This window comes from Rhea americana, unplaced genomic scaffold, assembly GCF_003343005.1.
Source record: "Rhea americana isolate MKP2758 unplaced genomic scaffold, rheAme1 scaffold_443, whole genome shotgun sequence".
Lineage (NCBI taxonomy): Eukaryota > Metazoa > Chordata > Aves > Rheiformes > Rheidae > Rhea > Rhea americana.
Window position 1 is genome coordinate 295,522 of NW_028186583.1, and position 21,761 is coordinate 317,282.

The 21,761-nt window shown below is 46.7% G+C and overlaps 1 protein-coding gene across 11 annotated transcripts in view; it reads right to left on the reverse strand.

Annotated features, from left to right (window-relative positions):
* The window catches only part of MAP4 (microtubule associated protein 4), a 112,952-nt gene extending 93,409 nt beyond the window's left edge, over positions 1-19,543 (reverse strand). For 9 of the 11 annotated variants that reach the window (XM_085315929.1, XM_085315930.1, XM_085315931.1 and 6 more), the window contains exon 1: positions 19,477-19,543. The gene's annotated coding sequence lies outside the window, so the exon portion shown is untranslated. The other 2 variants (XM_085315928.1, XM_085315927.1) reach the window with 2 other exon arrangements.
* Positions 19,544-21,761: the final 2,218 nt, after the last annotated feature.

Sequence of the window (21,761 nt, forward strand, 5' to 3'; positions counted from 1 at the left end):
GCGGTGGGCGCCAGCGCCAGGCTGCACGGCCCGCCGCCGGCCCGCCCTCTAACGGGAAGGGGCTTATAAGCAGCGTTTAGCCTAGAGATCATTTGCGCCTTGCCCCATTCGGGTATTSGGCCATCTGTTCGGAAGGCCTTACCGCGCCACGCTCCCGCTAACAGGGCGGCTCTCCGCCGAGCGCTGGCGCCGCGCGGCACGGACGGCGGTCGAGGAAGCAGGCTGGAGCTCTCCGAGCCAAACCAGGGCTGACCCTCCCCCAAAATCAGCCTCCGGTACAGCAATATTCCATCACAGGAAACTGATGATTCACATCATCTTGCTTGTTTTGGTCCTAATTAATGCAGTACCACCTTTTCCACAAACCAGTTGCCATAAAAGAGCATCAATGATGCATCTCTTTCAGACCTATAATGCAACTGGGAAGCCAAAGCAATCTACTTTCTGCAAAACAAGAGGTTATGCAGACTTACCAGCAGGACGTTTCCTCGTCTATATTTAGCTTAATAAGGAATGCAGAAACTACTCAAAAGAATATCAAATGTAACTAATAAAAGTCATTTGGCATTTTTGTAGCAAACAGGAGATTTCTCATGCCATTCATATGAATTCTCTAGGAAATAACTGGCTGACCCCAACCCAAAGCACCAGTCTAGCAACAAGAAGCCTTCCACAGTCCAGACAGAGTCAAGGAACAAACAAAAMCCACTAAAATAGGACTAAAAGTTTTTTTTTCCTGCTTTCCATTTCTGGTGTTAGGGCAGCCAAACTACCCTAATTCCCAGACTCCCGGTTTGAATGAGGAGTTACAGAGTTAACTAAGGAAAAATAAGTATACTGCATAAATTCTGCCCAAGGTTAAAAAGCAAAATGTGAAGAATATCCAGGTGGTGGAAAACTTAGATGCTTTCTATTCCATTTTCCCTCATTTCGGGTAAAGTTAGCTACGCAGAGRGAATGTGCAAGAAGCTTCACCAGGATGTACCTTAAAACACTGCGTGTTACGTAACTGCAACTAGGTTAGAAGGACACAAGGGAAGAAGTCCTGACGGTAACTCCCGCAGCGACGGCGGCGGTGGTGGTGGTGGCGGTGGCGGCCGTCCCCCCGCGCGGCCCCGGGCTTTCTCTCACCAGAGGAGCCGGCCGGCCGGGCCCGCGGCCCCGAAGCTCGGCACGTCCAGGAACGGCCTTGCTCAGAGGGCAGGGGCAGGAGGCAGTAGCCCATGCCGACACCCACGCCAGTGACCGCTCTCCTACAGGTGAGAGCTGCTCCTGCAACCAGACCTTCCCTGATCTCTACCAGGAAGTCTCCAAATTACTCCGCAGCAGCTAAATCAATAAATAAGCTCAACCTTATTTAGCCCCCCTTCCACCGCCCCAAGGAGGGTATGTCCAGGCACCTTCACGTCCCAGCAGTAGCTAGTGCATTACACCCAGCATCTGCCTCACCTGTTCTTTTTTACGGTCACAGTCTTTGTGTACCCATCGAGCAACCTATTCATTCTGGTAAACAAAAGCCATCTCCTGGTTAGCCCGCCGGAGGTACACAGAAGGGTTATTTCCATCCATTCCCCGAATCACAGCCCTGCCTGCAATGCCCGGTGTTTCGCTGTCGGTGTTTACCCAGCGCAGCTCGTTCCTCCCCTTCCAAAAGGGCTCCTTCCCGGGTCTTCCACCAGCTCATTTGATGTTTGGCAACATCCAGGAGGCTCTGGGTGAGCTTCCACACRTGCTCTGCCAACTGCTGTAGAGAGCCACAGTCCCACAGCAACCTCAGGAGATCCCAAAGCTACCTCCAGCCAAACAACGGGGCGGGCAACTCCCTGCAGAAGCTCTACAGGCACCTGGTGGAGCAACTCTCAACAAACACCGTCTCGCAAGGCCGCTYGCCGACAGCCGACGCAAACAGGCAACGCATACTTGCATAAGCCGCTGCCTCTAGCTTCCCATTTAGGGAAGAGAGGAATTTGTTTCCTGAACTTTGTATTTCCATTCTGCAGCTTCCTTCGCTGCGCGGCAGCACACACGCTGCTGGGCATGCCCAGTCCTTGCACTGAGAGTTATGATCAGTCTGACCCAGATTCCAGGCACCTTCCTGTCTGGAGACAGAGAAAAGGGAAAATAAGCAAGAGGAGAGAGAAGCTGCAGGCTATGAAAAGTGATACCTGCAAACTACAGAGCAGAGAACAGATTCTATTTATACACAGTCATGCTTGGCACGAGATGCAAACTGACTTCCCTCGCATTTTTGGCAAGGGCAATGACTTTTTTCTCTGGAGGAGCCTGGGCGACAGGTCCCCGCGGGTCGGTCCCGCCAGGCGGTGGCGGGGACGGCCTCGGCGCCGGCTGGGACGCAGCGCGGCCGGCGCGCAGCCCGCAGCGGCCCGCCACGGCGCCTGAAGCCGACGCCACGCTCCTCATCCGCGGCACGCAAGCCGCTCCCGGCCCCTCGCCCTCCGCCCAGGAGCGAGGGGCGGCTCGCGGCGACGGCCGCAGCGGCGCTCGCTGCCCGTTCTCTCCCAAAGCAAACTTCTAGCAACCTGCAAGCAAAAGCRAAGAGGGATCTGCTTGCAGAAGCAGTACCACCCAAGAGGAGAAAKAAAAAGTAACATTTCCTTGCCTGTATTTATGTTTTAAAGGAGACATTCTGATACACTGATTTATTAGAACCGGGTATTTTATTTCATCAGCTCCCCTTGCTCCTTTAAAATTAGCTCCTAACTGCACGCAGGAGCAGMTCTCCAGCTGGGAGAATCGGGGACAGCACCATCGTGATTCCCATTTCTCTAGTCAGAAGTCAGCTTACTTTTCTTAGACGAGGCTTGCGGGAGCGCTCAGCGGAGCTCACTGAGGCATACGGCAAGAGCAGACATGCTAASTCATCCTCCCGCTTTGCAGCGGTCTGAAGCCAGTTCTTCATGAAAGCGGGGCCCGCATTTATCTTTCAAAAACAGAGGACAYGCTGGATGAAGCTGCTGACGTTTGGCCTTCCGCAGGCAGGCACACCAAGCCTACGACCTAATATAAAATATTTTCTGCGCAGTCCGGCCCAATGCAATAGAAATATCCTATTTATTTATTTATTTATTTATTTTATAAGATCTGGGCTTTATCTTTGTGGGTGTTCTCAAAGCCCCAGAGATGTATTCTCAGCAGCAGCAAGATGCAGATCCAGGCACCTTTCATAAAGTCTTTCCATAAAACTTGCACATTCACACTCAACTCACTTGCAAGAAAAAAAAAGAAAGAAAGAAAGAAAGAAAGGCAACAGCCTCCCTGTGGGAATCCTGAATTACAGCCTTCTATGCAGAAATACAAACGTTTCCCTAAAAATGCAGCGATGTACAGTGACCACCTCAGTATTAGAGGGATGCCTGTCCAGTCCAGACACTCCAGAAGCGCTAGTCGAAGCACAAGACCCTGCTATCAGACATTAACACAGCACTAGTTAAGACTACAGATACTGATCCAGCAAAACCGAACAGTGACACCAGACTGGGCAGCTGTTTAAGCGGGAGTGCAGCGGGCACCCTTCTCCCCAGTCCCACAGTCCGAAACGGGCGGCAGGAAGCGGGGYTTTCACTGCAGTACGCCACGTCGGCGGCGCTGTCGAGTCCACGGTCTGCCTACAGGAGCCATCGCCAGCTAGCTGCCATCGCCGACGAGGAACGCGAGTCTGGACTCTCCGCGGTCAGCAACCCCAGGACTGCGGTGGGAGTTATGCCATGGAAAACCACGTTCTCCTGCAGACAACACCGCAGCACAGCAAGCCAGCTTCTTACTGGTACTTACACAACTTAAGTAATCGCCTCCCTTGCTTATGAGGCAGCTTCAGGTACAGAGAAGGTGGATTTGAGGCGTTTGCTGTTTTAAAGCCTGGACTGCTGCAACAGCAGACGAAGCACTTGCATGATCTTGCTTCCCTTTCAGTAACCAGGGRTGGACAGCTTTTTGGCTGATTTTAAATACCCGAAACAAAGTCCCCAGACTACACATTACAAATCAGAAATACTGCAACTAGGTAAAGGCAAAAAGAAGACACTATTACTGCCTCCACAGAGAAGAATAAGGCCAGCTCGGACACCTCCACCGAGGGCAGGTGGAAAGCTGCCAGCCGAGCCCCCGCACGCACCTTCCCTCCTCCCCCTCGGGCTGGCTCGAGGGGACTGCGCAGAGGGAGCGCGGAGGACCAGGGACACGGCAAGGGCTCCCGAAGCACTCCGGGCTTTTACGTAAAGCCCAGTGCAACCAACTCCGGTACCAGTAACCACAAAATAGCTCCAAAGGCTTTACGCAAATCTCCGCTCACGTCCACAATCAGTTTGCTGCCGCCTAGTAGATAACAAACTTAGTGTTTCAACTTCTCACTTTAGATGGGTTTAATGAAGTTGTGATTCAATTGGTCAACAGCATTTCAAAGCTCAGAGCTTCAACCACGATCGCTTCCTCTCTGCAGCTGCCCCGTATCTCACTGCTGCTGCTTATCAGGATTTCCTTCATCTTTCAAGTCAGACTTATCTTCACTTGAGTTTCTTTTCCTACAGCAAGGAGCCTATATAATGAAACAGATTAAGCAAGCCTGAATGACACCGCAGACATGCTGAAACAGTTCCTGAATTTTTCAAGATGTTTGTAGCCTATGCAGCCACGGATAACTGAGAATTTGCACGTTAAGCAAGGAGCTGAGACAGATCCAAAGCAGACAACGAAATGGGCTCAAAGACTCTGGGCACTACRGTCCCTCCAGCTGGGAGAGGATAGTCAGATAAGCCCGTGAAGAGGTATGAACACAAGCAAGACACAGACTAGGGGAAAGACCCAGCCAGAACACCCACGTGTCTGCTTTGGATAAGGGGGGAAGAAAAGCATAAGAAAAAGGGAAAGAAGCCTAGGAAAGGAGAGTAGGACAGGAGAAGGGACAATGAACCAAGGAGCTGCAAGAAGCCCAAGCAGAAGCTTGACGATTCTACACCAGCTAGTCAACTTCCCATTTAACAGTACCACACTAAGACGTGAAAGCTGCATATTGATCTTCATAACTGACATAAGAGAAAAGAGCAGAGTTGTCTTTCAGACRGGCTCCTGAGCTCTTCCAGGCAGCAGCTTCAAAGACAACTTCGGAAGCAGTTCTCGTCCCAGCAGGGACCGGTACTACAGAGTCATGCGAACCAGAAGCAACCGAAGTCACTCCACAGACGATGTTCAGGACATCTGTAGGCGGGGGGGTGCGAGCACTGTAGGTGGTGAACGGAGCCTGCATGCCAACTGTGCTTAGTTAATGCTGTTAGTCATTCGCTTTCACGTGCATGTTAATATTTTGGATAAACAAAGAGCAACTGTCAGAGCAGAACGGAAACTGCCACAGCAAGGCCAATAGATCAAGACAGGCAAAGTCATTTGAACATAATGAGCTCTATCTGAAGAGTTCATTTTTTGATGTGTCATGCCTTCAACTTTAAATTTTGAAGCTGCTCTCCATAGAAGTTGATGGCTTAAAAAGTACTGTTATTTCGGTTTCATGAATCCCTTGCAAGAGTCTACACAGTTCCATTCTTTTGTGGTTTTAAATTCAGTATTTCCGAGAGTATCCATCAGCCTGCAGGGTACCACTACTTGAGATACCAGGCATTTCTCCTCACTTCAAAATAAAGCCTCAACTTTGCTGTTAACAGATACTGCAAATACACCCAGCTTCCACAACTATACTGATTAAAAGGCTTTAATGATCATTTCTGCTCCATAAGCTTGAACCATTTTCATCAACTAAAACACATTTAAGAAAGCAGTAATAGAGCCAACGATGCATGCTTTGGGCATACTCAATTATTTAGATAGCATATGAATTAGCAGAGTAACGCATCAGACAGTCTCTCAGTATTTGTACCTCTTCAACGATGCTGAAAGGGTTCTCTCAGTTCCCTGGAGAGTTTAGAGAACTTTTATTTTCTTCCTGCTTTTCAGATGTTCATAAACGTCTTAAAGGCCTATGCTTGATCAAATGCCAGAGCCTGCAAAGACAACTGGACGGGAACTCTGGACTAGTCTGAGGAAGGCTAAAATTTAAGTGCACGGTACCTTCTCTCTCCACATGAGGTTCTCACAGCCAGTTCATAGCCAACATAAAAACTATAAAAATCAACCTTCAGGTTAACAGTCCAGAATTTGCGTTGACTACTACAGCTATATTTCAGTTTACAGCAGCTCTTTTTAGATGCTGACATTCACTTATGTTAAAACTATCTATGCTTGATTAAAACAAGAAAAAGCAATTTCCTTAAAGGGAAGCCCAGGGACCAGGTCCAGTTGAGCTAACGGGAACAAGGACAATTCAAGTTTACTCTACTCAGGTATAGATAGACAAGTGGTAACTTGAAGAAAACAGCGTGATTTTTATTTCTGAAGAACATGGTGCACAGCCTAATACATACAATGATTTGGACATCAGTTTTCAATCTCCGTTATAGCGATTTATGCATCTCCCACAGCAGCCAGATCTGCAAAATGCTACAGAAAGTGCATTCAAGGTAAGTTACATAATCCGCACAATAACAAGTAATGGAAAGCTCCCAAATTCAAATTAAATTTAATTGAAGCTGGCTACTAGGAAGACTACTGTAACCATTACTAAGCATTGAAACGCATTGTGAAAGGACTAATCATTTCAATCTATGATAGAAAAATGAGGTGAGGCTGCTCCACTCTCTCCAAGGCAGAGGACTTTTGAACAAGGATGACAGTTAAAGACACCAAGTTTTACACCACCAAGGAAGATCATTATATTGCAGGAACTCGCTCAACCTTTTCCCCTCTACGCTCGCGTCCACGGTAGCCTCTTCTGAGAGGAGCTCAGTGCTCCACACCGTTAGTTTAAAATACAAACTTTGCACCCACCAAAAGACTACACTTTTCATTGTGATCTCTGTCCAGGAGAGAATTAGGTCACTCTGATATACAACTTGGCAGTAATTCAGTTTAGGAATTAATCTTGTAATAGATTTCAGCAGCAGACAGAGCTCTGATGACCCAAGGCATGACGATACAGGACAACGAGGCTCTCAGCAGTCGCTGAAGCCTCTGCTACTTTCCAAGTGTCATCGGCCACCTCCCATTCTGGCTCTTAATGCAGTCCACCAAGCACTTGCTTCCAAACGCAGAGAAGCTAACCACTCCAGCGCACGGCCTTCAAACACGAGATTACTTCTGAGGGTAGGAACTCTCCTACAGATTCGATTTCTATTGTGTTTATCTTAATATTCATTTCTCCAAGGATGAAAGGCTGTTCAGCCTGAGCAAAGGTGCCTAGAGAGGAATCATCGCACTCTTCCCAGTTATTACGGACGCCCTAAACAAAAACTGATCATTATATCCAGAGCTGCTGTTAGTGAAAAAAACAGTAGTTCAAGACATCAAGGAATCTTTGCATTCTAGGGGGCAGATAACATATTATATGCTCATTCTTTTTTATTATTATTATTATTACTATCAATTAAGCAAGAACAGTTTAAAAATAAAGTCTAGATCTCTACATTCAGCACTTACACAAACTAAAAAATAATTAGATGAAGCTGGATCTCAGTCAAAGATCAAGGCAGAGGGAATATGGAAATCAAAGAATGCGAGGAGACGTTCTTGTTTGTATGTGTCTAAATATACACAGAGATACCCATATACACACACACACGGCATTCTCTGACAGAAGGGACACACTCATCAACAGAGCATGACACAACTAATCTTTTATCAAAATCAAAAGATGAAGACAACCAAAGAGACCTCACCTGGCAAACAGCTGCCAGTCAGGAATCTCCTGGGTCACCCCTTATTCTGGTGTTCCGAGAAGAATATCAATTAGAAAGAAAGCAATCGTCTTCCATATAACCAATACCACCAGTACAGTGACCTTGAACTAAGAGTCCAAGAGTTACAGGTTGCCACAGAGGTTGTAGAGACTCCAACCTTGGAGATGATCAAAATCCACAGTGCTGGGAAGCATGCTCTACCTGACCTGGCTTTGAGCAGGAGGCTGGACTAGGCAGAGACCTCTGGAGATCATCAACCCCACTAGAACATTGTTCATAMTTGTAAAACCAGCAATCAAAAGTCCATGAATAAAACAAGACAAGTCCTAAAGCACTTCCACCTTATACGGCAAGCCTTAAAGGCAAACCAACACCATTCCCTGGCCACACAAACACATTTGGAATGGGCCGATCTCTGCCCTAGATGCTGAAGGATAAAACCGTGCGGAGACCAAGCAGTAGTGCCGTTCTGCAGTAGATATGGAATGTCATTCATAGAGCGGCCTTTGTGCTCCTGACAAGGCTGGAAGCGAGACAGAGTTGTATTTAAAGAAAAAAACAAAAAACCTAAAAACAACTGAACAATTCCACAATTCCAGAAATCACATCTTCAACATGACTTACAACACTGTCAGGATAACCACAGAATTGTTCTGGAGGGTCAGCTCCAAAGGCAAGTGTGTCACGCAGGTACAAGATAGACACTGGTCTCCTCACTACTCCTTTCCTATGTGGAAAGATATACGAACATGCAACTTCAAAATAAAAGCAATTATATTAAAAAAACACAAACACCTGTATTTTGTCACGGTGTCTGGCTTTTCTTTGTATACTGCCACCCAGGGTTTCACAAGGGGCTGGAACAACAGCAGTTATGTAGCTAGGAAGCTACTCTTTTAGATAAGAGGCTCTTTCTACTTAAGCGCTCCCTATCCAGTGCACCGATCTTGTGCCACAAGACGTGGCTGCAGGCTGGTACACACCAAGTAAACTTCTGCCTCATGGAACAGGAGGGAAAGGAGGAGTCATTGATTTCACACAACTCTTTAATACTTCATTTTTATTTATTCTTTTTTAATCTCCAAGCTCATACTTGCTCCTTATAGTAATTTCTTAGCAAAGCATTATGATGCGAGGGGAAAAATGGAAACATACAGTGCCTCTCCATTATTTGGAAGGGGCTGACCTGTTCTCATTCAAGTGAGAGAAGAACACTCCCCTTTCCATAAGCACTGGAATGGGCACAGATAGGTATTAGCAGCAGCTACAAGCCCATTATAATTCACAATCCTCAGAGCACTCTGGATAATTGCATCTTTTATTATTCAGTTATCCAGCTCTGGTTTGAACTGCTGGACTACTTCTCTTAAGAATTAAAAATAAACAAACAAACCAACAGAAAAGAAAACACACACTTCCTTTATGGATGATGTAAAATCTTCTACACTAACTCATCACACCGAATTTTGTGATAGTAAGCAAAGATGACATCAGGTTTTATTTATGCATTCATGTATTTCCTTTTGAAAATCTGCTCCTAAAAATACAGCTTTAGAGAAGGCATGAGAGGTCATGAAAGAGGCCTATTTCTGAAAACATTCAGCGTTGCTGATGATCTGAAGAGGCCAGACTTACCTATCTGCTGTTCTGGATCCCTAAGACAACATCCGGGCACTCAAGGATGACCTTCAGAAACATTACTTCTCTGGAACACAGCATTTGTATAGTACAAGTAGGCTTTTGCTTCTCCCAGAGATCTCAGTATAAAGTTTTACAGTGCAGCAAAATCACGGTTGCTAACTCAGATTCCAGGGTCTCAGTCAGTTTCCCATGTGTTTCATTCCCTTTTGGGCTCCATTCCTCTTCGGAAAGGATCCTCACCCTGACCCTCCTACAAGCCTTGTCTTCTTTTCTATACAGAAAAGTAGTCTACATGCAATCTGTCCAGAACGAGATGCATGGGAACTCCCTGCATAAAGCCTACGATGCTCTTTAGCAGTACACCTAACAATTGAGCAAAGCCAAGACAACCTCTTTTCCATCAACCTTTGAAGAGTCTAGTTCCGCCCATGAACTTGCAGGAACAGAAGACTCCAGACACCTAAGAGATTAATTCTCCTCAATCCCTTAGAATTAGACTGAAGTTGCTCTGGATTTGTCTAAAAGCCTGAAGTTAATTTTGAGATTTCCCCTCACTACTGCCACTGGACAAGTGGCACATTCCCCTTTCTACCAGTAAGGGCACCAAGCTGCCTATGGACAGAAGATTTAGCATGAAGACAGCCGACTGATGCTACCAAAGCCAACAGAGTGACAGTAGTGAATTTAAGGTACAATTGCTCAGTCTTCCCTTCTGTCCAAGTCACAGACGACAAGTAAAATGAAGTCTACCCTCCAAGTCCCGAGGGTCTTAAGTCTACTTGGAACTCAAGAAAAATCTCTAAGCAAGTAAGGATGGTGGAAAGAGAGAAGGTGCTTGTGGGAAAAGGGCCTTACTTAAGCCTAGCCAAAGCAGGACAAAAATCAGAGCAAGGAGGCTTCAGAGGAGTGTTCGGCTGAGAAGAGCAAGAGCAACGCGACGTAAAAGAGGCCAACAACAGACCACTTGCAACGCTGACTTCACAGTACCCACTCCCCACCATATGTGGCATGTATTCCCGCCTTCAAAGAGAGTTTTACTATTGTTAATTATATTTAAACACACCCTGAAATAAGAGGATACCAGCCTCCTAAGCGATTTGCTTCCTGGCAATTCATTACTATAACAACTCAGCAAAATGGAGTAAGACCGTCCAGCTCAGATTGCTACGTTGAGTTGTACAGCTTCCAGGCCAGGCCGATAAAAAGYCACATTACTAAACTTGCCTTAAGTTACAGCAGGATAGACACTCTGCCAGAGCAGCTTCAGTGGGAGTACGAGAATAACTTTCCTGTAAACCCCGGCAGGGATTAGGGAATCTAAAAGGTGGGGATTAATGGTCTTGGCTGGCTCTCAAGAAAGCCACATGGAAGATGAGTTCATAGATAATAAGTGCGAGGGACTTTCAAGTATCAAGCTGTGCACAGGCCTGAGAGCACTGAAATAAGAGACCTAAAAAGACTGGTATGTCATCCCTACAACCCCAAATGCTTATCCAAGGAAAATAAAGGAGCCTGCCCACCTTCTGCGCAGATTTGTAGGCTGCAGAGCCAAAATGACCTATTCCTTAACTAACTAAAGAAAAAGAAGAGAAAGCCTATCCAAAGTCCCACCCACGAGCCGGTTCCCAGAGGGTTTTGGAGAAGCGGGATTTGCCATGCGCAGCGAGGCAGCCCCGAACAAGGAGGGCGTCATCAATCTTTGCGGGGGGCAGAGCCGCCTGCATTCGCTGGCCGAGGACACGGGAAAGACGACAAAAATGGGGGCAGGGTACGAAAACCCCGGCCCCTAGCAGAGCGCTGGCTCTGTGCTACATGCCGGCCGTGAAGGGAGCGGGCAAGGCGAGCAGCTGTTCCCGTCAGCTGCTTTCCTTTAATAGCACTCGTATCAAAAGGGAAAGCGGCTTCTACTCCGCTAAAAGCAAAACCCAGAAAATAATGGCTTTCTGGCTCTTACCAGAGCGCCATTTCTCCAGGGAGSAGGAAGGAGCAGAAGGCAGGCACATTTCTGCTCTATTAGATCAGTCAGTAATTTCCATTTTTGCTGGGCGCTCTATACCTCCTCAGCTCTTCCCCCGCCGCCGCCCCCCGGGAAGGAGGGCTAGCAACAGCGCGGAAAGGGAGACGCTCCTCTCCAAAAGCTCGGCTCCGCCGCATCGCTCTCACGCCAGCTCCTCCAGTCGTCCTCCTCGTCCAAGGACGGCGCTCCCCGCTTGCCCTGGCTACCGGCACAGCGAGCCCGGTGCCTCTGCGAGCGCCCTGGCTTTCACGGCTAAAAGGATTTCTCCCTTTCTGCCTCAGGARGAAAACCCTACAGCATGGATGCTAAAACTACTAGCCAGGAAATTAAAGAGCTCACAAGTTGTGATTTCTAAAAAAGTGGTTTTCAGAAACCCAGTACCAATTAGTTACAGTCGTAATACTGCTAATCAGGCCTTCGGTACCTTAACAAATTGACATTTTGCCATGTGTGTGCATTTATAGCCCTCTCAGTGAAAAGCAAAACTGCATGAGCTGCTATTAAATAGTATTTAATGTATTACATTCTTACCATATCTCATACTGCAAAAAGCTTCTTAATAAATGCAAGACTTAAATTCTGAGATTTTTCCACACACACACACACCCCGAGTTAAACCTTCTGCCCAACAGCCAAAGCAATCCAAGTTTGTGGGAACGGGCTGGCAGGAGACAAGCCTTACTCAGCACCTCCGCTGCCCTGTTTCACAAGGCGTATCGAAAAGGATAAATCAAATCATAAACGGCACCTGAAGGACCTTCCCAGGTCACGCTTCCAGAGGGCAGCTGTGCAGTGTCTCCTACAAGACGCAACGCCTGCCRCCCATCAGAAAGGCTCTCTGCCACTTGCTGCAAGCAAACTGACCCTTTAGAGAGGTGCCCCAAGATCCCAGTGCTACTCAAACACGGTAGTTTTGAGCAAGTAGCATAAAACATAACAGGCTGCTGATAGGAGTAGCTACAGCAAAAAACTATAAAAACAAAAGCGGGTCATCTGGCGAGCGGACATGGACAGCCACTGCTTTCAGGAACTCAATCTACGTACAGATTTTCCTCCTTTACCAATGTAATTCTGGTTACATTAGTGACTATATTAGAGCAGCCACTTTAATTAAAGTAAGCACCTCCCAATGTCATTACATAGGGTAAGAACTCGCAGATCAGGACACCAAACCAGTAGCTTCCAAATGAGAAAGTTGCCCAGTAAACTATTTTCATCGATGACAGCTCACCAGCTTGATGTTTCAGAGTCAGATGAGTGGAACAGCAAACCTATCGATGCCCTTTCAAGCAGATGACTTGCAAACAAACATCATCCCTTATTTTAAAGCTTTCATTATCAGAGGTCCAAAAACTTCAGAAGCATGAAAGCAGCCACACTTCAGCAAGAAGAAACAAGTGTTAGCTAAGGTTTTGCAGAAGCTGCAAGTAGCTATAGAAAAAAAAAAGCGTTAGCTTATGGATTCACCAGCTGCCTTAGAGATYGTGCTCTCCCCTCGGGCCTTTAGGAGTGACAGATAGGCCCCCAAAAGGAATCCGGAAACGGARCAGACACACATCTGAACTGCCTCAGGGGTAGGGGTTTTGCCGTTTAAAAACCACAACAAACTGTTATGGAACCAGATATTTAAAAAGGAGAAGCTCTCTTAGTGCCCAGCCAAGATTTTAAAGCAYCGGCCAGAGTGCAAGCCGGCACCCAGGCAGGCGGCGTGGCTTGGGGTGACCATGCCCACGCACCCAGAGCTACCAGCTGCTTCCCACTCGCTTCACATACGCTAGGTCGTCAGGCTGGAAACGAGTTGCTCCCTTTATTTCCAGGGACGCTGCTAAAGCTCAGAAACGCGCAGAGAAGCGATGTCCCTGGGCGCTGCTGGATGGGAGCGGAGCGTGCTGGAGGACTGGCGGCGCGGCCGGCTCCTTCTTCCCCCGCTGAGAGCAGCTCTGGGGACAGCCACGTCCATCCTCACACTCCTGCGCTGCTGCAGCGTGCTGCGGAAGAGCCCAGCTGTTTGCACCACTGCTTTCAATTAAATGTTTAATTTTGTTTGTTTTAGAGCAACTCCACGATGGATGTAACAGAGATGAAACACACAGGGATTACTTACATGTGGGCACAAGTCTCCCTACTCAGAAATGAGAATGCCAAAAACTCGCAAGTCCTTTTAAACAGGGTGGAAGCAAACAGTCTTTAACAGAAGAAGCCGGCTGAACACACTTGGGCACATCTACAAGCAGAACTGAAGTCCTGGACTCTTAACTGCTCATAAAAGGCTGTGCTAGAAGCTGGGGAAGTTTGCAAGGCCTCTGCGTGACTCCAGAAAGAGGAGCTCCCACGCAGCCACGCAACAGCCTCAAAACAAACAAAGGCAGAACAACAACTTACCTTCAGGATCACACGTGGAGAAAGGCCCAGCGAGCCGCCATAAAGGCGCTGGAGGAGGGAACGCACGTACTTCTCGGGGCACTGTGCTCTCTGTCCTGCGGTCTCCCGCCCCGTCGGCAGGGCAACTCAACGCAGGCAGCGGAGCGGAAACCCTCTCCCTCAGCAAGGAGCTACTTGCAGGCTAGCATTTAGGTCGGCCTCTGCCACGGCTGGTGCCAGGACGCGAGGCACATGCCACGCGAACGGACGCCTACAGCAGACCCAGCACCTCCCACACTACCCAGGCAGGGCGCTGCAAGTGCGGCGAGGTGCTCGGGAAGTCGCTCCTCCGCGCAGCGTGAACTGCCCAAGCAGCAGGCCAAGGCCCAGCCGGAAACGCTGCTGGACTAGAAGGTCAGCAAGCACGTTCGGGCCCCCTTCCACAGGGCACGCACCGGATTAACCTGTAAGAACAGCATCGACAACGCGCTACGGACTGACAAACTCAACAGCAAAAGGCTAACACCAGACCCTTATGCCCCCCCCCTGCGAGGGACGCGCCAGCCCCCACCGCGCTCCACTCGATTCCCTCGCTAGCAGGGAAACGTCCCCGGAGCTCTCCGGTGCCTTTTACCCTCAGAGAGCCTCCCAGGGAGCTTTATGCCGCTAAGGTCAGCGGAGTGGTCGGCCCGATGCCGTAAGAGCCTCGCAGAGCCCCTCAGCGCTGGAAGGGGAGCAGCGTTAGGCGGGTAGAGCCATATTAACAGCCTTAGGAGGCAGGGGTTGTGCAAGGGAGATGTAGGTAGAGGTAGAAGACAAATAATTCCCCCCAGAAAGATGTTACTGCCATACAAGGCTCACGGCACTCAYGGGCAGCACATCTACAATGGCATCATATGGGCTGAGCTCAATTTTCCTGTTTAAGCCACTCAAAAAGCTGAGCCAAATTCATCCTCAGTCAGTCAAAAGAATTCAAGCTTTCCGATTATGTTGAGCTGTTTTAAGGACCAGACCAAGTAAATCTCATTTATGAAACAGCTTTCTAAAATAATTCTGAATTTATGCCCAAGAGAAACACATTAAGGTCAGTGAAGGCACTGAGGTGGATTGAGACCCAGCTGAAAGGCAGAGCTCAGAGGGTCGTCATCAGTGGCATGGAGTCTGGTTGGAGGCCTGTGGCTAGCAGTGTCCCCCAGGGCTCAGGACTGGGTCCCATCCTGGTCAACTTCTTCATCAGTGACCTGGATGAGGGGACAGAGTGCCTCCTCAGCAGGTTGGCTGATGATACCAAGCTGGGAGGAGTGGCTGACACACCTGAGGGCTGTGCTGCCATTCAGAGGGACCTGGACAGGCTGGAGAGTTGGGTGGAGAGGAACCTCCTGAGGTTCAACAAGGTCAAGCGCAGAGTCCTGCACCTAGGGAAGAATAACCCTGGCACCAGTACAAGCTGGGGTCTGACCTGCTGGAGAGCAGCTCTGCAGAGCAGGGCCTGGGAGTGCTGGTGGATGACAAGTTGACCATGAGCCAGCAATGTGCCCTTGTGGCCAGGAAGGCCAATGGTCTCCTGGGGTGCATTAGGCGGAGTGTTGCCAGCAGGTGGAGGGAGGTGATCCTGCCCCTCTGCTCAGCCCTGGGGAGGCCTCATCTCGAGTGCTGTGTCCAGTTCTGGGCTCCCCAGTGCGAGAGAGACATGGAGCTACTGGAGACAGTCCAGTGCAGGGCTACAACGATGATCAGAGGGCTGGAGCACCTGCCCTGTGAGGAACGGCTGTGAGAGCTGGGCCTGTTCAGCCTGGAGAAGAGCAGACTGAGGGGGGATCTGATCAATGTGTACAGGTACCTGAAGAGAGGGTGTCAAGGGGACGGGGCCAAACTCTCTTCAGTTGTCCCGTGTGACAGGACAAGAGGCAATGGGCAGAAATTGAAGCACAGGAAGTTCTGCCTGACCATGAGGGGGGATTTCTTCCCTGTGAGAGTGACGGAGCACTGGAGCAGGTTGCCCAGAGAGGTTGTGGAGTCGTCTTCTCTGGAGATCTTCAAGGCCTGCCTGGATGCAACCCTGTCTASCATGCTCTAAGTGACCCTGCTGAGCAGGGAGGTTGGACTAGATGATCTCCAGAGGTCCCTTCCAACCTTACTGATTCTATGAGTCTTCTAAGACACTTTTTCAAATGTCTCAAGCAGCTGAATACAGGTTAGTTCAGGCATAAGGATGCCTATGTGGTTATCTGGTTAAAGTGCAGAAAAATACCAAAATGTGCTGTTAGCCAATATTTCCATCAGGCTAGAATATGGGAAAGTGCTAGAAGGAGCTGCAACGAGAGGTTTTATTTTACCTCACTGTCTCAAGAAACGTACCATGTGAGAAATTAACTGTTTCTTTTTGTCCATACCCTTTAATTTGAGATCTGATGAGATGGATGCTTATTTATAGAATTAATTTAATGCAAAAGACTAGGTTCTACCTTCCAGAAYGCATGCAATGCAGGAAGCCGGGAGAGGAGGAAGGGAGTAGCTATGGCACTTCAACCACCATTGTATTTACATTTCCGTACTCTTGATAACAAATACATTCAGCTATGGCTGAAAAATAAGGTATTCGTTTAGAAAACAAAAGCTGAGCTTTCCTGAAAGCAAGAGCAATACAAGATGTTTCAGGTCTCCCTGCAGTGTTAGCAGGTGAGGTCTGTAATTTCTTCAGATTATGATTCACTCCCTTATTGAAGTTACGGCCACAACAGCCAGCAGCACAGTGCTGTGCACTTTAACACAGGCAGAAAGAGAAAAATAAGGGACCATGGGGATAACTACACAGTGCAGTACTGAATAAAAATTCCTTTTTTGTTAAAATGAAGGGTTCTGCCCACATCTCTTCAGGGAACTAAAACCATATGCAGTGAGTGCCGTAACAGCACTGCCTCCTCCCAGAGCTCTTCTCATCCAAGGGCTAAATCTTCTCAAGGCTCTTCTCAATATTCCCAGACTAGAAAGTCATGGCGTACATCTTCCAACAGCTTTTGAAATGGTGGCTGGATAATACCCCAGCCTCTCTTCCAAACAGGAAAACCCCCCCGGAAGATAGGCAATCACGCCTGGCTTGCCAAGGCACAGAGGCAGAGGAAGTTTGCTCTCGTCGGCTTGGCTTATCTCAGCAGTTTTCTCCAGGCAGGGCACTGTTGCTGGAGAACAGCGAGTCCTAGAGCAAGTAGCTGCTACTTACTCCTACTCCACTTATGTCAGCAACAACCCCCCTCTCTTTTCAACAATAAAGTTGGTCTTAGAGATGCATTTTTGTGTATGCTTCCTTCCAGCTAGGGCAGCTAAAGAAAAAAAGAATTAATCCAAGAAAAAAAAAAGTCCTTTCTCCCCATCTAAACACATGTTACAACATAATAACCAAAGTTCTAGGGACCATAGAAGTCACAGTCAGTATTCACAGCTCAAGAAAGCAAGACAACCACCAAGATGCTGCTGTATTTGGTTGGAAGAGCTGGTAGAGAATAAGCAGAAAGAAACGATTTACATCTGAGCGACAATTTGAGATTAACAGGGTTTTTGTTTTGTTGTGCAAGGAACCCAAGACACTCCTCAGTCATGTCATAAAGCAAGAACCAACCAAAAGCCCGTGTCGGACTCGCACAAGTGCTTCCTCTTTCCTGTCCGCACTCCCAGGCTCCTCCAGAGGATGTTGGGGAGGAAACTGCCTKTATTCATCTAAGCAGTCAATGAGTGTGGATTAAATGTTCCCGGATAAGTTACTTCAGGAAGCATTTTTAGCTGCTGAACATAGTCTGTGGGAAACACCTGTTTGGTTTCCATGTCCTGAAACCACAGAACAACAAATGTTAGGAGGTATCCTACAAGTAAGCTGACTCTTAGGATTTTACAAATATATTTGTAGCTATCTCATTCTTGTACAAAAAAAAATAAAAGGAAGAAAATCATAACAAACACAGCTCCTTGAACAACTTGGGAGTTAACAGAAAGACATGTCAACTGATCTTCTCCAGGCAGCCAAGGAGTCTGGTAGACATGAGACTACACTGGCCAAAGTTAAAGTAGTAAGAAAAAAAAAATCAAGACAGGAATGTGCAGGGAGGACAATGTAGTGCTCTTACATTCCTATGTCATTTTCATAGTTCAGCTGCTTGTACCAGTAACTCCCTACTGGAGAAGGTGATACTCCACCTCCCATGACCTCTTGAGCTCTATCGAGGCCACTAGGAAAAACATGCACAGAATTCAGGGCCACCTCCTCTCCCACCACCTTCACCCAGCCCACCCAAAGTGAGATAAGCAATTGTATTTGGCCTTTTTTCAAATGGCTTTTAAGGAGGAGAACAAGTTAAGACAGTTTGGCAGGCAGCCACAGACTGCATAAACAACTAGTGATGTCGCTGCATTTAATGAATCTGGTTTCAGTCACATCCTGAATGCATATGCAAGAGCATTGGTCTGGAGAGAGATAACTTGGCCTCAATGACTTGTCATTTCTACCCTTGCCATTTAAAGAGACTAAAAAAGGCTAAGAACGATCTTATTCCATACACGTAAAAAAAAAAAAAAAATAGGAAATGCATGAGGCTACTATAATTTGAAGACAGTTTTAATAAGTGATAGCAGATACAGTTGTCAATGTTAAAATAAGTTGTAATTGAACTGTATCCATTTTGACTCCTCTGTATTCTTTACAGCCAGATACCATTGGATTGTACTGGCAGACTGACATTAACAATAACTAATTTGGGGCAACTCTGAGCCCCCTTTTTATATTCTTAACTATCATAAGGTGAAAACAAAATGCAGTATGAAATAGCATAGGGAACRGGCTTGCGCTGCTTGAGGAAACAGCTAGTATTTGAGATTGCTCGCACCAATCAAACTGCAATGTGGAATATAGCAGCATCCCTCAGTCCWGAGAGCCACCAACAGGCAGTTGCCATTCCTTTACCAGGACACACTGTGCAAGTGCTCGCACCTCAAATATCCTGTCTCTAGACTGGATGATACACTCTAACGAAGGAGTTTAACCTTATGGTGCCTTCCACAGAGGAAAAACAAGATTTGAAATGTATATAACGATGAGGAACTTGGATACTCCTAAAAATCCTATCAGATTTGTTCCTTCTTAACCTAGTGTCTCCATTTTCATCTTTTGTAGTCCTCCCACTCTGACAAAGTTTGAGTGACCAAGTTAGACAAGGTGTCTGCCTTTTGCAGTGGAAGAAGCAAGAAAGGAGTTTCAACCAGCYGAAAAGACATCCTTCGGACCACAGGCAGGCCCTGCTATCTTGAACAGAAGCAGAGGAGTATAAGAAACTTTAATAAATACCTAAAAAGAAGGATGCAAAAATAGCAGGAATGTTAAATGCGTTTCTGACATGTTTGGTCTGCAGAAGTTCAAAGAACTCTCCAGCAAATGCCTTTTAAAGCTATGAGGCTCCCCCAGAACCCATTCAACACTCCACTTGTCATAGCTGGGCCTGGCCTGCTCTGCAAAGCTTTGCTACTGAATTTCTGCGGGAGATTACGAAGTCTCCCAACTCCACCTGGTAGCTATATTGCCTAGAACAGATGACGTTTCAGTATTTACATGCAGCTCTATCAAGTCTTTGTTTCTATCAAAGATTTAGTGCTGTACYATTAAGTAGTTCATACCTCAAAAGCAGGTGTTCCCTTCAGCAGATCCTTCAGCCTTCACAAACTGGCACAAAATGGCTTATCTGCAAAATACAATGCACGCACAGTTAAGAGGAAGCCATACAATTACAGAATCCTTGGATGTCAGATTACTAGGGATAGCTAGGACAGTCTGTGTTACTCAAAATTAACTACAACATCAGAAGTCTTGCTATAGTCCCACTACAGTGATTCAGGATGCTTTCATTACTTTCTCCAGCTATAACTATTTCACATATAAAAATTGCTTGAGTTGTTAAAGATACACTATGAAAACTGTGAAGAACTATTCCCTTATTATGCATCCTAATAGCTTTTTACAAGCACACTATTAAAACTAAAGTAATCCAGAATGATTAGGACATATCTCCACGAAGCAGTATTTCAGGTGCTGGAATAATGGCTTCAAAGCTCCCCRAGTCACAGTTGCACATACACACGCACAGCCATCTGTGACAGCCAGGGCTGATTCATCAGTTGATTATATCTGCCTGCAGTTAAATAAAGCCAAAGAGGCACCAAAACATCTGTGGTCTGATTTATCAGCAGTATTACTAGGCAGAGCCACTGTGCAAAGCACTGTAAAGCTTTCACATGGCAGGACTGACATTTTAATCTTTGAGACAGGGGAGTAAGCAAAAATGAAGCTATTTTCATTGAGAAAACAGTTACACCATTCTGTGCCATTCTCTGTACTTCCACACTTTAGGGTGGAAACAGTTGCAACATATTAATAATAYCTTTAGATTTAGACTTGCAAATGTATTATTATATATGTTACTCAAATAGAAAAGTATAGGCTATATTCTTTTAAAGGCTCCCTGAATGATATTTGGATTAATATTTGAATATTTTCATCTGGTTCCCCTTCAGGTAYCGTATTCTTCAGGTGCACGCAGAAGACTATTTTCAATATATATTTTCCATGGTTTCAGTGAAGCTATACTGCCCAGCTTTACCACGGGACTATTTCCCCACCTATTCTGCGTTGTCCCCCAAATGTTTCTAGCCAGTATCTTATACTTTGTTTATGCTTGCTTTACTGTGAAGAAATAATATCTTCACTTAAAATAAAAATCTACCCAAACAATACTCCATATATGCTCCATGCAGTGCTTCRTGGAAAGGAATACAGACAAGCCTCACAGTAGGAGGCAGTTAAGTATTCCAGCACACATGGAGAAACACCCAGCTTGCTTTTGACTATAGTAAGTAATTAAATCAATATGGAAACAAAATACCATCTTATTAACGCAAAGCTGATATACCAACACTAACGCTTGCTGCTGTCCCAACAGACACACGCCTCACATTACATGGAAGTAAAATGCCAGAGCTTTGAGTTAAATGAATGGTAATGCCCTCAGGAAGGAGGAGGGCCTTCTGAGAGASTCCCACCCCTCCCGGAAAGGTGCAAAGAAGAGCTACTGATTTGCTTAAGGAATGGAGAGAGAATCTTGCGTGCAATTCGGAYGACTCTTGATCAAGTATTATGGAAGAGCTCTCACTTGTGCGGTGGCATCTCCCCAAGAGACGGGAACTCTGSTAAGGCATGTCACAAAACCACGTTTTTCTTTTTCACATCATTATTTGCAGTTTAGCCACTTTGTGATATTATAAACCAGGATCTCAGGGTCCTTCTCCTGAGCCACTCCCAACCACTGAGCTCCCAGACCATACCCAAGGCTGTCAAGCCCCAAACGCTCAGCCTGGCGCTCTGTTCCTATCAAAGCTCATCCCACACCAGTTGATCAACCCACCCAGTTACTACCCCTCTCCACACTATTCTAATCTCTTTGCATTGAAAATATCTAACTTTACACACACTCCACCAGCCACCACCAGCAACTTATTTTGTGGCAGAGCAGTAATGCAACTAAGAAGTATTAGCTCCTTTTTCAGTGCTGGACTTTGCAGTGCTATGCAGTTCAAGATGGGATAGCAAACACTGTTCTGACTTCACTGGGGGAAAARGAAAAAATCAATACCTCAACCTCTTGGTTTGGGCAAAAACAGTTTTTCCTTTTGTAAGTCTGCACCTTTAGTTGTTCTTTTGATAAAGCCTGAAGAAAACAGTCACATACTATTGAGGTCTCATTATGAAACCAACAGTACTAAAGATTGCTTCTTTTTTCCCCCCCCCCTTAATATTGGGTGATCTTGATCAAAAGGCAAAAGTTCTAAATAAGCTATCTTTCTTACCTCAGACTGACAGACTACTTAGAATTGCAGTAGTGGCTAATTCCCCCCCTCCCTTTTTTTTT